At 41.2% G+C, this 17,626-nt stretch overlaps 1 long non-coding RNA gene across 3 annotated transcripts in view; it reads right to left on the reverse strand.

Moving 5' to 3' along the window:
* The window catches only part of LOC115567611 (uncharacterized), a 110,616-nt gene that overhangs the window by 16,237 nt on the left and 76,753 nt on the right, over positions 1-17,626 (reverse strand). Inside the window, exon 4 of one of the 3 annotated variants that reach the window (XR_003981234.1) lies at positions 1,036-1,127. The exons of the other annotated variants lie outside the window; for them this stretch is intronic. This is a non-coding gene — a long non-coding RNA (uncharacterized LOC115567611). The remainder of the gene's footprint in view (positions 1-1,035; positions 1,128-17,626) is intronic. 3 annotated transcript variants of the gene reach the window in all.

The following is a 17,626-nucleotide window of genomic DNA, read 5'->3' on the forward strand; positions in this document are numbered from 1 at the left end:
GTATAAATCCATTCATTAAAATGAATAACAGCAAGAACGGCTATTTAACTGAGGTGATAAACCACCTCCACGTCACAGGACTGTTATCTTGATATAGAAGAAAAATATGGTCATTTTTCACAAATGTCAGAGAGCTCAAACTGATCGCTCACTTTACATTACAAACATTTCACTGAAGGTAAAAAGCCACAGTTGACATCGAAGCACATAAAGTTCAAATCTGTTTCAGCACATTCCTGACTGATGTGAATAGAGTCGTCGCTCTGCAACACAAGCAACAAAATAAAACCTGTAAAACTTGGGAGATGAAAAAGAGAGTGAGTGGTCGAATTTCAACTTTCAGACTCCATCTGAAGTTCTTTCTCCTTCCCTTCCCTCTGCCTGAATTTAAATGAGACGTCTGACTTTGAAGCTGTTGCCAAGTTGCTTAAAGTATGTCAGTGGGTCTTTGCCAGCGAGCTGAAAGACACCTTGAGATTGGCTGAACAAAGAGGTCAGCGGGGTCCACAGCACCCTGCTGGCCAACGCCGCCACTGCTGCACCGGCATGTGTGTGTGTGTGTGTGTGTGTGTGTGTGTGTGTTTGCATATGTTTGTGTGTGTATGTGTGTCTGTGTGTGTGTGTGAGCATGACAAAACGAAGACCAGCTAAAGGCCACCACCTGCATTATTTCGCCACTGAACGGGGCCAGCAGCCAAACCCAGCGGCGCAACGTCCTGCTCGCCCCAAATCTACCCAGCAACAGAGGTGGCGTGTGTAAAAGAAAGGGTGGGGTGGGGAGGGGTGGGGGGGTCAACAGAGGTGAAGAAGTGAGAGGTGAGGAAGCGGCATGTCGTTAGCACTTCATAATATCACGCAGTGCAAACAGATAGCCCCGGCTAGCCAACAGGTAGCATTCAGTTAAGGCCCCCTTCACCACAGCTAATACACAGTCAACATCACAGAAACACTCAGCAACCACACCGGTGAATGTTAAGAGCCACAAAGCAAAGACGTGGAGAAAGCTCGGAGCACATTGGTAGCATGATGACTTACCGATTTGTCTTTATGTTTAGTTTCCAAATGTTTCTTTGCTCTACTCTGCAGGGCCTACGGTGCTTGGCAGAAGGTATAGGCAGTCATGTCCACTGTGGCCCATCAAAAAACAAAACAAAAAGAAAAACAGCTCAAACATGCAACTACAGTAACAAAACCACCCCGAAAAGGGAGCTCGGGGAGAGGGTGGGAAAGAGTGAGACAAAAGAAAAAAGCAAAGAGGGAGAGAAACTGGTGGGGGGGAAGAGAGGGTGGGGGAAAAGTAAACGATAACAGAAAAACAGACTCGTTTTTTTGGTGTTTTTACAATTTCGGTTTACCGCCGGCTAGTAATAATAAGTATAAATAAGCAAGAGGTAGTCTTTCTGCCTGTAAAACTCTGCAATCTACAAGCTGCTTCCCTGCACTACGAGCAAATGACAAGCAACATCTGTTTGTAAGACAGCCAAAATCCCACCCTTAAAAAAAAAAAAACAAAAAAAAAAACGGAGAAAATTGGCTTGATTTTTCTCTCATTTTCAGTCTTGAAACTGCAAACTCTCCTTGTCTGTTTGACTCCCTCACTCGCTCAGCTGAATAAGGCAAAACAGAGAGGAGAAAGGGGAGTGTGCAAATTCAGCGCAGAGAAAACGCAGCCATGAAGCCATCCTCCTGTCACCCCTGAACCTCTCCCCTTCCCTTCTTCTTCTTCTTCTTCTTCTTCTTCTTCTTCTTCTTCTTCGACTTCTTCTTCTTCTCTCTCTTTTTTCCCCTCCTCCTCCTCCTCGCATACTCCTTCTTCCTCTTCTTCTTCCTCTCCCCCCCCCCCCAAAAAAAAAATAAAAAACGCGGGAGGGACAGTCCAATCGAGGTTTAGCTACTTACTCACTCAGTCCTTCTCTTCCCAAAACGCCCCACTACTCTGACACATAAACACTTGGACACACACACTCGTATGCTCGTCTCCCAGAGTGTCCCACAAAGCCAGAAGCAGACTGACTGGCTTGCACGCACACACTCATGGATGCACTAACATAAGTGCACATGAAGACGTACACACACACGCACGCACGCACACCACACACACACACACACACACACACACACACACACACATTTCTTGGAAAGCTTCCATGCACCAAAAACAAATACCAATCTTTAGTTAGCCTCAGCTGCGAATAGAAAAGAAGGAGTCATTTCGGGACTTGGCTCTAGTTTACCAAGGCACCGATACAGACCATTTCTCCATATGCCTGTCTTTCACAGCTCGGGAGCAGCTCCAGATTTGACTGTATCATAATACTGCGAAAAAACGTTCTCTGTCACTGATATCTTATGATAACATCCAGCTCCAGTAATAGGACCGTGAGAGTGGCCGACATTCGGCAAACCTGAATTGCTGGACTTGTTTGTCGTGTTGTTTAGTCCCCGAATTAATAGGTAGGGTCGTGCGGCTCTCCAAATCCTAGTGACAGCACATGAGCTCTGTTCCATTATGGGACATAAGTGGGTGCCAAGCGAATCAATACAGCCCATGGAGACAGAGAGACAGTTTCAATTTAAGCTGCAGTAGCAAAGATACACATACTCCACTGAGGTGCTGCAAGCTTACCCTGTTTTTTTCCAAATTAAATTCAGGTAGAAGGTGGAGATATCTCCTAGAACTCAAACTTGAGAGTATAATACGAGCTGTCTCCTTACAGCAGTGCGTGAGCACTCACGTCCACAGAAAGCTGGACTCACTGAAATGATCGGTTTCCCTCCCTCATCTCTTTGGCATTCTTTGGCATAGGGCGTCACAGACTGGCTGGTTTGGTAAACAGGGGCATGATGACATTACATTACAAGAATTCTGGGTATTCAAGTGGACGAAATAGATCGCCCAGAAATAAAATCCAACTACTCATCTGGGTAATTATGGATCCCATTGCAGTTAAGGTCAGAGACCAAAGAACTATACCGAACCTGTACCAAAGCCGTCCTGTCCCTCAACGAACAGGCCCTTTTTTAATCTTGTGCCAAAAGACAAACTTTCAGTAATGAAGGCCAATCACAGCGACTCTGCTATTGTTGCTGTAATTCTACCACAACTCCTCACAAAGTATATTCAGACTAGCCCCGGTTCATGCCTCTCATATATCATTATTGCCCCGGATCACTTTTGTCACAGGGATCCTTCACAATCTCTGAACAAAATCCTGAAGTTGTTCACTAACTCCTGCCACTGTTTTGAAGAGCCTCTCCACAAAGGTGTGTATGCATCATAACAGGTGCCCTTTTAAAAAACATAGAAAAAATACTGAAAGAAATATGAAGATAAAAGGTGCGCGCAACCAGAATAGATGCTGCAAAAAATATGTTTTTTAGAATAACTATGTTATTTTCAACAGCCATCATCTCCTCCCCCCATGCCGATGGAAAGTCAGGTGGATTTCATAGTCAACAAAACATTTCAGTGTTGCAGCTGGAGATTGTTTTACTTTAAACTGACATGGGGATGAGTAGATAATGACCGGATTTCCATTTTTGGCTGAACTTTTCCTTTAAAGTTGAATCAATGAAGTAGACTTCAGACATACAGGCTTCAATCTCCCAAAACTGTCAGAGGCACTAACTGGTGAAAGTCCAAACAAATCTTTTCGGTTTTTTGGTACAAGAGAAAGAGCATTAAAATTGATTCAACAGGCGATGGTTCATCAATCAATCTGTCATAATAAAAGCATGATCATAATAAAGCAACTAAAAACAAGCTAACCTGCTATGTGCTGTATAGCGGAGTAATCTTTCACTTCAAAGGTTTGTGAACTGTTGCCTTTAACTGTCATATCGGGTCAAGTAATCTGACGAGAAAACAGCACAAATACACGTGTACCAAGCTAACAACTGTTCGACTGTTCCTGCACTCTGAACAAAGGGCAAAAGAAGAAGCCCCCTATGACCACTGGCCTTCACACACTCACTCCAGTCCAACCTCTGGCACACACAGATAACTAGCATAAAGTTTCCTCCAGGGACTAGAAAACAAATAAATGCTATAAACTCAAAGTCGATCCACAATAATCTCGCTGTAATGAAATTTTACTGTGTCAAGCCTTCAGCCCGAGTCGGTCTTCCTGAGATGTGTTTGCTGCAGTCCTTGTAATCCCTTCAAATTGCTTCTCATACAGAACTGAAAGTTGTATGGTGCCATTTCATAGATGGTGGATTAGGGGTTCTGCCTCAAATGCACACGATAAACCCAGACTGGAGTTTCACTTTCTTGGACTGTAAGCGTGACTGTTTGGTCTGACTAGCAGCTCTCTGCAGCAGGCCGACTCCATGTTACTTTAAATGGGCTGAAACATTATAGAATGATCCTCCTTGTCCTCCCACTTTAACACTTCAGGATTAATCCTCGTCCAACTCTTAATTTAAACAGCTCCTTATAAACTAAACCCCATGCAAATGAGGACTCTATAAGTGTGCTGTTTTACATTTTTGTTGAAGTTTACTGGCACTTTCTTTCATGCAGCGTGAGCGGCTTGTCTTTAGTGTCTTCAGGCGGAGACTATCACCCCTTTCCAAAATTCAGTGTCTGTACCCTTTCCATCTTCTCTCCTCTCTTCTCTCTCTTCTCCCTCCGTCTGATATTCTGCTCACGCACAACTGCGGCAGCCCTCCTCCAATCGCTGGCATTAATCCACACCTCAGACCCCCCAGACACACTGTCTGCTCTCCCACAATGCACCTCAGCTCCAAAACTTTCCCAGACACATTTGGCCTTCTCTCTATCGCTTACCTCTCCCTCCCTCCCTCCTCGGCCCCTTTTATTTCTCTCGGTCTCCCCATAGCTCTTCATCGTCCAGTTTCATTTGCGCTGCCTCTTTCTTCCTCAAACTCTCTAAATTTCCCCTTTCTTTCTCTCTATTCAGCCACGGCCTGTCAGACAAAAGTATCTCCTAATCTTCCCCAGAGTCCATTTGACATAAAATGGCGGCTCCGCAACCGACCAATGCTGGTCGTCCTTCTAACAGTGGAGAGAAGAGCGACACTCCGCCTCAGTTGTTTTATGAAGTTTTTTTTTTTGGAGCGTCTCAGAGGGCAACAGTACAGGATCCTGTCTATCAGGGGGCACAGACCCTAAGAGTCCAATTCTGACAAAATGAGGTTTTGGCAACACATTCTTGTTTTTTCATTCCACCCAAATCAAATAGTTCCCTAATTTATATTAGGTAAAACTGGTCAAATGGAGACATTATTACATTATCCGACAAAGCTGCAACCAAAACATCATCATCAGTTGAGTCACCATATAGGTCGGATGTGATAGCAGCTTATTACAATATTATAACTTATGACCAATATTTATTTTTCTCTATTGGCAAGCACGATGGCAGCAAAGGAAGAAGTCAGGTGAAGTAGTCTGGCAAAGTCTACACTGGGAGCAGGACAGGTGGATGCGTGGCTAAAACAAGGACAAGACTTTAAGCCATGATTTCACTGTTTCTGTTTCAGAAGTCGACAATGAGTTACTTTAAAGGGACTCTGTGGAACTTGTGTGTTGTGATGGAAGCTGGTAGTTTGAATTTATATTACCTGCCTCTTTTTGCTCTCTGTTAGAGAGCGGAGAGAGGTGCTCAAGATCGAGCATAAAGTCACATCCTTTCGTCTGTGGTGGAAGAAATCCAGTCCCTTTCAACGAAATCCACAATCCAGCAGCATTAAACTGCTTCAACAAAAAGTCCACAGTACCTTGTAAAGGCAACTGAGAGAGACGGGGAGGGACTCAACGAGACAGTCACATTTATTATGGTCAATGAAACAAAAGAAATTAATACATGTGTTTGCAACAACTTCAGACAATCACATTTTTTACAGTGAGAGTAAACCACAGCTCCAAACATGTGTATTGTCACAACCACTAGAAAAAGGTCCCTCTGACATCTGTTAAAGGAGGATCACAGACATAAGTCATAAAAGCAGAGGAGCACCTGCTGACGACCACCACAGAATGGACTTATCAATTGTTCACCTAATCTTCGATGGGATGCCAAGCTCCTTAACATTCTTGTACTGCACAGTCACTAATTTATTGCACGGTCACTAATTTATTCTTTGGAAATCGACTTGTAAGAGATAAAAGACCCCTCTGGAAAGGCCACTAATCAGCATCTGTTGGCTTGGACTGGTAGTCTCCCCTCTGTGTTTTCCTCATAAGGGTTTTAACGTTTATCTGCGATCTTATTTGGCTTCGGTCTTGGGAATCTTGCTGTTGTGCTGGGAAAAGACAAAGCCAAGAGGATTGAATCTGGAGCTAGAGGCAGACATGATGGGAAGGACAGATAAAACTGGAATGAGTCAGCCCTGCTGACTGATAAAGATTCATCCAAGATGAAACTTATGAGGAATGAGTTTTAATTTATTGAGATGTGATAACAAGTTAACTTACAGCTCCCTCCCATCCACAAAGACCATATATTCAGTTGCTTAGAAGTTTTATTACTAAGCACCGAGTGCAATAGCCATTTTCATGCTATGTTTTCTCTTTAGAAAGGTGAAAGGAGCAGCCTTCTGGAGAATCAACACTCATGTAATACGAATCTGCACATCATAATCCTTACCCTGTGCAAAAGTTTAGCGTGAGGGCATTCACAGTGAAGTTATGTTCCCTATATGCAGTAGGGGATTTGATGAAATGTAACATGAAAGCAGCTTATTATGTTTGTTGTTTGGTGGCCACCTCTAGTGGCTGCAGTAAGTATTACAGCTGCAAAGGAGGAAGTGAGGTTATGTAGTATAAAGAGTGTAAAGTCTGTGAGACTGCTTTTTGAGTGAAAATATAAGTCAATGATGAGTTCCTTTTAACCTACTAATGTAGTGAAGTTTTTTTCACGCCCATAATCTAACTTAATTTATTTAAGTAATGTAGGTAGCGGATGTTACAGATTTAACACAATGTGTGCCTAAACCTTACCAAACTGCGAGTGTACGACAAAGGTCTCTTACGCCTGACACCTTACGCGGCAGTGATCATGTTGTTCTTTGGAACTGTGATGTAGTTTGTCCTTTTGTAAGACACCGACCTATTCAGTTATTCCAATATGAGGATGTGTTGGTTCGACATGTACGGATATAGAATATAAGAATTTTATTAAGTGCTAAGTGCTAATAAAATTGAACAAAATCCAAATTCCAATTTTTCATTTTTGCTGCTGTAACAATGCCAAGTGGGACTAATGAATGTTTATCTTATTTTATCTTATCTTATGGCAAGCAAAGTATTAAAGTATGGCTATTGTTAGGCAACTAAAACATTTGGTAAAGGTCTGATTAAGAACACAAACTCTCCTGTATCACAGGATTACATATGTATCCAACACTCCATGCTCTTTGTATTCAAACTACACAAACAAGTACCATTAGATGCAAATGATGAGGTGTGCACATTTACACACCTAACGCAGGTGAACAGTGGCTTCTTTTGGTAAATAAAAAACATCTTTTCTGTTCCCCAAAATAAAGTATAGTTACAGACATCCAGGTAACTAGGGCACTGCAACTTTTCACAGAAACACATGATGCAAAACACAATCACACAAAACACAAATCCTTTATAGTCAGATATAGGAACACACTGCATCATACGGAGGTGGATGATGATTCTGTGACATCACGTGGCCATTATTGGCAGCATACATCAACGAACAGATTCATGGGTCTAACCCTGCCGCCCAGCCTTTGTTTGCCTTTCTCACTGTCCTTTTGTTCTTTCATCGTACAAACGCTCTCTCCTCCTCCTCCCTCCCCCCTTCCTCACAATCCTTTTTGCCTTCCTTCTCTTTCTTCCTCCGCTCGCCATCTCTCTGCCCGCCCCACCACCTATCCCCTCCACGCCCCTCCCCCCTCTGTGTTTGTGTCCTCATCTGACCCTGCTCGTCCTGAATTGCTGTCGGTGCCCATTTGGATCGGGCACAGCTGGTGCTGCCACTGAAAGCAGGGTGCCATTACCGCCGCTGTCTACTGCCTGTCTGAGAGACACATCTTCATGATGATACAGTATACACCCTTTTTCTCTGATATTGTATGGGCTCCATCACTAATTTCACATACTATTTTCCGTGTTTTATGTTTTTTCCCCCACTGTATTGACCACATTCCTCCAGCAGGAATCATTTAAGTTTTATCTTATTTGCTCTGCCATTCTGGAAATATAAAGAAATTATAAAAAAAAAAAAAAAAAAAATACAAACCAAAGATAGAAATAGAAAGCCCAAACGTGTCAACAATTTCTGAAGAGGACTACAATAAGTGGATGAGAGGAAGAGGGCATCTGTGCCCCTCTCAGCCCAATCAGATGTCACGGGTTGATAAAGACCAGGAAGTGGACACTGTGTGTTTGTAGCTGATTGGTTGGAGTCGTTGCAATAGCTCACTTTGTGCCAGTTGCAGATAAGCTCAGTGAAAGCAAAAGAGCAAAATCAGAGCGTGCTGCGCAGAGCAGAGTGCTGCAGCGACGCTCAGATAACACTCAGTGCTCATAAGTGCATGATAAGAACAATAAGAGCTAATTGTTACAATACAATCTTAAATATTTAATGGGGCATGTGTGGAGTCACTGACATTTTTGTTCATAGAAACATGTGATTAGATTGTAAATCATTAATCCGTGCTCCTAATGCGATTAAAGTTTTTGAAGTTTGTTTTTTAATTCTAAAAGGAAGTAGAAATTTCTCTGTAAAAATAAAAGCCACCGCTGAGCCGGACCCTCAGCGGTCCTTATTTGGTGCTCGGCTGTGCCTGTCAGGTAGCATCAGCAGCTCCGGCCTCGAGGACGTCTTTTTATAGCATGTAGAAAATATGACAAAGGTGCTTTAAATTTCAATGTCTTCAATTATTACTGTGATTAAATAAACTGTGGGGCTTAAGCAGGCTCGAAGGTGAAAAATAATTTCTCCAAAATAATGAGTTGTACACTGAAGGTCCATCGATTAAACAGGGACCGAGGCTTTCAAAGCACCATTTTATATTTGACCTTTTCAACAATGGCTTGCATAGAAAACAAGAGAACATAAAAAGGAAAAATGGGAATAGAAATAACCACAAGACTGACAGCAGCATTGAACTCTCCTTATTGCTGATTCCACTTATCCCATATTCTAGTTACATAAAACAACCAGGCTTCGGTCCAGATACAGTCCATCATTCAGAAGCATTACATGTTTCAGTTTTTATATCTCAATCATGTATGCCGAGGATTTACAATTAGTGGATAACAATTAGTGACAGGACGGTGTGGCTCTAAATCAACATTACGTCCAATACTCAGTGTTATATTTACAAGACACTCTTTAAGGCAAACTAGAGAAAAAAAGGAAAGAAGCCCAGTAAAGTCTATTGTTTGTGGTTCACGTTCGATTCAAACAATAAAGAATTAAAGTCACATAACTATTAAGGTTAAAGTTGGAGAGAGCAATGCCAGTAGCAAGGAACAGAAGAGCTGGCTGCTGAGCTGGGGAGGAGACTGCTGGAGAAAAGATCCACGAGGAGAAGGATCTGTGCCTGGCTCTGTCTGTTATCTTATCAACTTTATCTAAAGCAGCGTTTAACTTCAATCGTGTTAGTTTAGGTCAGGTAAATAAACAGAACAAATACCATAGAGTAGAGAAAACTGATGCAGAAGTCATCTCCCCCCACAGACGCTCGGGCTGATGACTCATTCATTTTTGTAAACGGCAAAATCTATACAGTAGATTTCTCCCCTGAAACGCTATCAGAACTGAAGAAAATTAAATAAAATCCATCCGCCTCGCAGTCCAGCGTTGGACGCAGAGACACAATGCATTCTGGGTAGAGTAAGCTGACGGTGCATGCTCAGAAATTATTGCTAATGTAGTCCAAACCCAAGACACATAATCCACATACTGCAGCTGTGACACACTGCATTTACATCGTAATTAGTATGAATAGTTATTTTTCAAGAAATTCCGAACATGCACACACACACACACACACACACACACACACACACACACACACACACCTATGTGGCAGTATTAAACAATAGGTAAAGACAGAAACAGTGAGATTCAGCTAAACAGCTTACAGCATATGTTATTTATGTAACCATTAAAATAAAAGAACAAATAAATAACTGTCAGCTAAATGTAAGCCACATGTTCACTTGTGTTTGATATTTGCTTTAACCTGGATAGCCAAATTAACTAATGGGGTAGAATTAAAAAAAAAAAAAAACACCCATGCAGATAATAGACATGAAAGGTTTCAGGTTTTATCCCTGATGTGAAATGTGCATGCAAACTCTTAAACAGGGTTCTTTGAGCATCTAACGGCAGTGCACAGCTGAGTCAGGTGCTTCTCAGTTCGAGGACAGCAGGGGAAGAAGGGACTGATTTGAAGCAAACAGACCAAAATTGAGTCAAACTGAAGGACGTGGTTTTGAATTGGAGAGACTGATATCAACATTTTGCCAGACACAACAGACTGACAGGAACGGGAAGATCACAAACAACTTAAAAGCTAAATAGGGTCATTTTAAATTAAAATACAAAAAAGAATGTCTGAACAGATTCAAGCATTTCTGTCACAATGTGAATCCGGTCAGAATGGAAGACAATCTATTCGTCGTCATGGCACATTGTTGGTGAGCAGCTCAAAGCAGGTGAACCAGCATGTTTGTAGATGTTCTGGGGTGGTTTTTTTTAAACCAAACTATTCTTTATAAAAGACAAAAATCATTAAAACATTGTGACAGCTTTTAGAGATTAAAGTATTTTGCATCGGTGGAAAAACTGACTGGGTAATGTATGATACTTAATAAAGAGGCTATATGATACAATGCAAACTGCTGAACTTGTTTTCTGCCGGCAGAGCTGCAGCCTTTGGCAGATAAAAATGCAGTGAGGAAACTGTAGCTACAACGTTTTTAATCACGCTCAGCCCATTACATCCCATTATTAGCATCTGTATGGTATCTGGCTCACAGCAACAGATGTTTTTTTTTTTTTTTGCTTTTGTTGCGTTTTTTAATCTGTGATTGGCCAGCGAAACCTCCAGCCCTGTGGACAAATCTGCCTGTGAGCAGAGTCATGCAGACCAGTTATTCAGGCACACAGCTGCATGGAACCAATCAAATTCCAGGCAGAATTTTCTCCGCTGTCCAATCAGACAGCAGGACTTGAAATTAACTTTGGAAGCAATTGTAGCTTGAAATAGCCTGGGCGGCAGTGAAATTGGCTGTGATTCTGAATGTAATGTAACACAGTTCATGCTACCATATGAAATGGATGCTGCAGTGCCATCCCTGCAGGTCACAGGCTGGCCCTGCCGCTGCCCTGAGATGACTCCAGACTCCATCGGCTTCCACAGTTCAAACCAACGTGGCTAACATTTCCCAAATAATGATGGAAGTCTCTGTCTGACCCATGGTCAAAACAAAACGTGGGTCCAATCAAACTGATCTGATGTGTTCAAAGCAAATCAAACTGTAGCTCACACAACTAAATACCATACGTGAATGAAAACTCAGCTATGAGAAAAAAAATAGGTAACACTTTATGATAACATCATTAATGAATTGTATATTTACAATTAAACTTTAGCTAATAGTTATTTCACTGTTATCAAACAATAACATGCTTTAGAAACCTTGTATGTATTTATTAAACAATTGTAAAGCTTTATGAACATCAGTTTAATCACCATCCATAAAATGTTAGATTATAGATGAACTACACAGTATTTATTTGCTATAAGTATTATACACATCAGCTATCACTTTACAAGCAACAGCTGCTTGTAAAGCAAAGCAGTATTTTTTAAAACATGTCATTGTATCTTAACACACTGACCCACTACCTCAGTACACTTCTACAAAAACTTCAAGTGGAGGTCGGCAAAAACAAGATTTAAACTAGTGCTTTGTTGCTCTTTTCATATTTTGATTAACCCTAACCTTAACTGAAATCTGAGATTAATAGCTTAATAAACTAAATAAACCCACGGAATGTAGAAAAGTTAATTATTAAGAAGCTAAGTACAAAAGTGGGTTTTCATTGCTTTTAAACCAACATTTTCTATACTGCATTTCATTTTTGTAAAGTTCTTGAACTTATAAATACAGACACTGATCAATTTGAGAGGTTTGCAGTTTGGTTATAGTTTAGGTTTAGGCACCAAAACTACTTGGTTATGTTGGGGAAAAGATACTACTTTGGGCTTAAATAACTACATCCACTCACATAAGTCACATAACATAATATAAGATGCAAGTATGTCACTTAAGTAAAGTTCGGCAAGTGAATTACGTTCAGTATCTTATTGTACAAGTAAAGTAGGGGGGGGACTGTACCAACAGCATCAAACTGAGAAGCGTTAGTCCACTGTTCAGGCGGCTGTTTTTGCAGCACTGGGAGTGAAAACAGGCTGCACTGTCAGCTGTATTGAAGAGATTTTAAGCAAAAACCAGGCCAATAGATAAAAACCATCAGTCAAACACAGTTAAGTTGTGCATTTGACCCGCTTCTTTTGCAAATCCACATGTTGGAGGATTTGGGGTACTGAAGTAACCCTGCCCTCTTTCTGTCCTTCTCGCTGTCCTTCCCTCCTCCTCCTTCTCTCCTCTCTTCCTGTCATTTTCATTTGCCAGCCCCCCCATGAAGGACAGCCACTGTGAGCTGACAGTCTGGCTGCCTGCCATTCGTTACTCTGCCAGTCGATTTTTCTGCCTCCCCACCCACCCACTCCACACCAATACCCATCATGCATTTGTCAGACACTGTCTGGGTGCTGCTGCTGCAGTTGTGAGATGAATACAAGAGAGAAAATCAATGCTTTTGTTCAATCTTATGTTTTGAGATGATATTTGTTTATCGCTTTTGAGACGAAATGAGTTCAACATGTATCACTGCACATTTGCTACTGAACCCCAGATTATAATAGCAGTAGCAAATGTATCTCACAGTAAAAAAAATGGAAACATACCATCGACAATCAGTAGTATTGCATTCAGATAAAAATCACAATGTGAGATTTGCGCTTTAAGTTTGCTGACAACAATTCCAGAGATCCGGCAGCAAGGGAGTGTGACATTGGGCTGGAGAGCGAAACACAAAGAGAAATGTCTGATCGTCAGATAGGAGAGACCAGGATGATTTCAAGGCCAGAAGACAAGGCTGCAGACAAGCTGCTCAGAAAAGGAGGCAATCCCTGCGTGCAATCATCCCACAAAATGATCAAAATGAATGCCTTGGAGCTCTTTCCACTGTGGAACATGGTGACCCCAGTTTTGTGGGTATGGTTCTGGACGACTGGGGCAATTCCTGCTTGTTTCCATGGCTTCTCTGGACTGTACTTTAAAATTGAGTAGACACTAGGCTGACTGCTGTAAGGTTTGCCAAACTGATGGAGCCAAGCTGAGGTTGTGTATTATCAATGATGCTGGGGCTATCGGCACAGTGTCTGAAGGCTTTCTTTCTTCTTTTCTTTTCATCCCCAATCCAGCTGTTGATATACAACTTCACCACTGAACAAGATGACATTTGATATTCTGCAATTTTCAAAATGAAATATTGACCTTAATATGTAGTGCGCACTGACTGCAAAAGTGTTTATGGCTGTTCCGAGGGAAACACTGGAAGCTTGGCTGAAAAGCCAGCGTCAAAGGGAGAGGGAGACTTGGTACTCATACGAGGGGACAATGACCCAGACTTTTGGACAGCATCCCTTTGAATGCATTCATGTTGCTGCATTTGGTCACTTACTTTCAAAATGCAATATATTACACATTACTAGCTGCTAACATTTTAAAGTAATATATTATATTACAATTTTATCTAGAACCTTCTAAAATAAATGAAAGGTCTCAGACACAGGGATGAGCAGACAGACAAGATTTATTCTGAGATAGGAACACATCTACATTTAATTGTAGGGCTCAGTCATATGAAACACAACAGACCTATACTACATATGCTGTTTGTTATCATTTAACCCTTCTTAATTTGTTTTCAAAATGTCTTCGATTTACTGTGCAGGACTCCTAAAAATACCAAGAATGTTAATTATGTTTAAATTCATCAGTAAATAAAATTGTGTGTGAGTTTGATAAAGAAGCCAGACACTGACAAAAATAATCATCTGGTAGAAGTGTGGTGGGGCTGAATGATTTCCACTTCAGGGATAGATCCTACAGCTCCGTCTTATTTCCATGCTGTCAAATACCAAGATTTTGTCACATACCTCAGTGTGTCATACAGATACAGACAATATGAGATGACCAACTGCTACCATCAACTGCGTTGGATCCTACTAAACTTGCCTTCGTGACGCTTCTTTTGTACATGTATGTAAGCACATTTTTTGTCTGATTTATAAAGCTGTGTGTTGGCATCATTCTCTTAATTTCTAGTGCTGTGGAAATGGGTGCACATGCAGGAGCTTCGTTTCCACTCCGACAATTATCCATAAATGGATGTAGAAACGCCCTTAAACATCTGTTTGCACGTCAATACGTTTGGCCACTCACCACTCATTAGACCTGTCAATGAGAACAACGGCAAAGAAAAGAAAGGTTTACATCAGCAAGGTTCTCATTATGTGTGGCCATTACGCACGGCTGAGGCTTTTCATAGAAGGAAGATCAATGACTGATCTATAGTGCTCATTTTCACTTTTCAAAGTGCTTCACGATTCAGCATCAAATGAAAAGATGTAATGAATGACTCTAATGTAAATGAAAAGAATGATATAATGTGTCACTCATAAATAATTAACAATTTTGTTTATAATTGCGCCTCTGAGAGACATTTTACTGAATGCTGTCAGTCAACTTGGCAATCAACTTACAGTAAACAAGGTCGATTTTACTATTTGTTTCTCACCTTGTATTTCATGTCCACCTCATTGGTTCACCTGCAGTTATCTCCAGAAGAGCATGTGCAGCTGTATGCGTGAGGAACATACATCCTCTATGCACAGTCTCTTTCTAAACACCAGTTCATATTTCAGACATGTGTTTTGTGAGTGCACATTGTTTATACATCTGGCCCCAGAAGTGGGGGAATGTCACAAAGGCAGACATGCTCAAGAAGTATGTATAATCCCAAGAGGAAACAGAATAAAATGTTGCTCACTGTCTCTGCTTCTCTGCCACACTCTACACAATCTGCATTATATAGCAGCACAAGATTCTTGGCAAAGATTTCTGGCACACACCAAACACCTCTCTGGGTGCCAATCTTGCGACTGAAGTTGTTAAATCAAAATTTCACTGTTAATGGTGCATTATTAATTGTAAACGCCCTCATAATGAGTGCAGCCTCTGTGAATGGCCTCCTTGGTGTATCTAAATCCTGTCTGCTTTAATCAAACTGTGATAAAGCCCAATACAGCACGAGACTTCTCTTGCCAGAAAGCCCTCCTTGTTTATCTGAATGGCAGAAGGCCACAGGATGTGCTATGAGGCTGTTATTGCAGCGAAAGGGTGGCTATTGCTAAAAAAAAACAAAAAACACAGGAGGGAACAAAACAAAAAAAGCCATGGATGGCTATTAATGAACTTCACATGCTGAAGGCTTCTGTTGTTCAGGAAGGCTAGAAAGATGGCACACATCTGCATGCCTCAGTGGAAGAAGACGATGAAGACACAGAGCAAAGTCACACATGTCTGTATAGAATTTTGCATGGTTGCATGGTGAGGTTTTTTTTTTTTTTTTTTTTATCATTTCTGAAATACATTATTTGTCTACCAAAACCTTTCAAACCTTGTATTTGTAAGGCTGATTTTCAGAACTCGTAGGTGGCATTAGTTCCAAGTAAATGTTGAGGCACTATGGGGTCGTGAGATGGCAACATCATCCAGCGCAAGTCTATGTTTATATATATGATTTAATCCTCGTTCTACTCCTCTCAACAGCCATCACAGGCTCCAATAAACATGCATGACAGACAATGGAGCTGGCATCTCATTAAACACAACTGCTTTAAGCAGCTGCTCTTGTTCAGCATGGAAAAATACTGGTGAATATAAGCTCAAACTGTTTATATAGTAGTATAGTATATAGGCCCTAATATATAACTCTGTGCATAGGTTGTGTGAGGACACAGTGTAATTGATGCTGCTGGAGCCTGAGTGGAGTCAGCCAGCCGGAGGATGCCTGGCCCAGAGTCGAAACATGCCAGGAATTTAAGAAGACGGCTCAGCAGCAGCTCCAGATGTAGGCAGAGTGGGAGGCTGCATTAGTTATAGAAAAAAGAAGTATAGGGAGCGAAAGGGAAGGGGGAATAGGGATGCCTTCTGGTATGAATGGAAGACAGAAATGGAGAGTGAGATTGAAAGAGGAGGGCAATCTGTAAGTGAGGTCCAGCAGGGGGGCAAAGGAGGAGACAGAGGGAATAGAGAAGGAGGCATTGGAGACTAGAGGAGGGGAGGAGGTAGGCAAGCAGAAGAGAAAAGGGAGGAGCAATGTAGGTAAGGAATAATGCGACAAAGGGGAAAATGCAATGGCGTTTTTGAAGGCTTACATGACTGGTCTGGATGATCTACATACAGTGTATTTGAATATCTTTATGCAAATAATAAGTCAGAAAACACAACAGCAAGTTTTCTGACTTGTTGTGTTCTCTGTCAAATGTGTCAAATACAGTCCTGTACTGCACTGCACATGTGCTACTCTCGACAGAGATGAGAACGAAGTGAGATGTCTCACTCCTTATTTATTATTGTTATCAGCTCTGGAAAAAAATGATGTGTCCAATCAGGAATAAGACGTTGTTATTTGTTAATAAGACAACAAAGGTGCTGCACAAGAATACAAAAAAAATCATTAAGTTAAACTCATCTCCTGTCTGTAGGAAAAGATTCCATTGCAATTTTTGGCAGATTTACATGCACTTAAAAAACACAGCATGCTAATTTGGGTATTTTTATATCGCAAAACCTGTTGCTTGTTTTTCTTTTTACAACTTGGCTTATGATCTATTGGGTATATTCTGAGCTTTTCCAGCTTTCAGCACTAATTCAGCTAAGACTCTCCAAAAATGATGTCCACATTTACATCCAGCACCAACTTATGGTGGCAAAGCAGGAAGAAGTGTGCACCTTGCGAAGCGAAGCAGAAAGTAAGAATGGGGAAGTTGGGGAAAGAATGGGCATGAAACTTTCATGTACATGACCAACATTTGTGTACAGTAACCACAATCTTACACAAACTTAAGTATACCATAGGGATATCTTCTAGCTCAAACTAGAACAATTTGACATGTAAAAAGTTGGACTTTTCACATGTACCATGGGTGTGTCAGTGAATGTAAATCCTGATTTTGCAGAACAATGCAATGAATGGTGTTGTCTGACGGTTTAGGTATTTAGTATTTTTTTTAACAAAATGTTATCATTAGTTACATTGTGATAACCTGCAGTTTTTCTTTAGTGCTTTTGTAAACGTCCTGAGAATAAATTTGGTTTTAGCTGCAATGACTAAGTATATTCCTACATGCTAATTATTAAACCTGGTTGACACAACTGGAAAGGTTCTTGTGAAATGTTGTCATACCCTAGGTAACAAGATGCTGATTTCATTGTCAAAATGATTAGTACTGGACAGACAGTTTTCAT

This window comes from Sparus aurata, chromosome 2 (genome assembly GCF_900880675.1).
Source record: "Sparus aurata chromosome 2, fSpaAur1.1, whole genome shotgun sequence".
Classification (NCBI taxonomy): domain Eukaryota; kingdom Metazoa; phylum Chordata; class Actinopteri; order Spariformes; family Sparidae; genus Sparus; species Sparus aurata.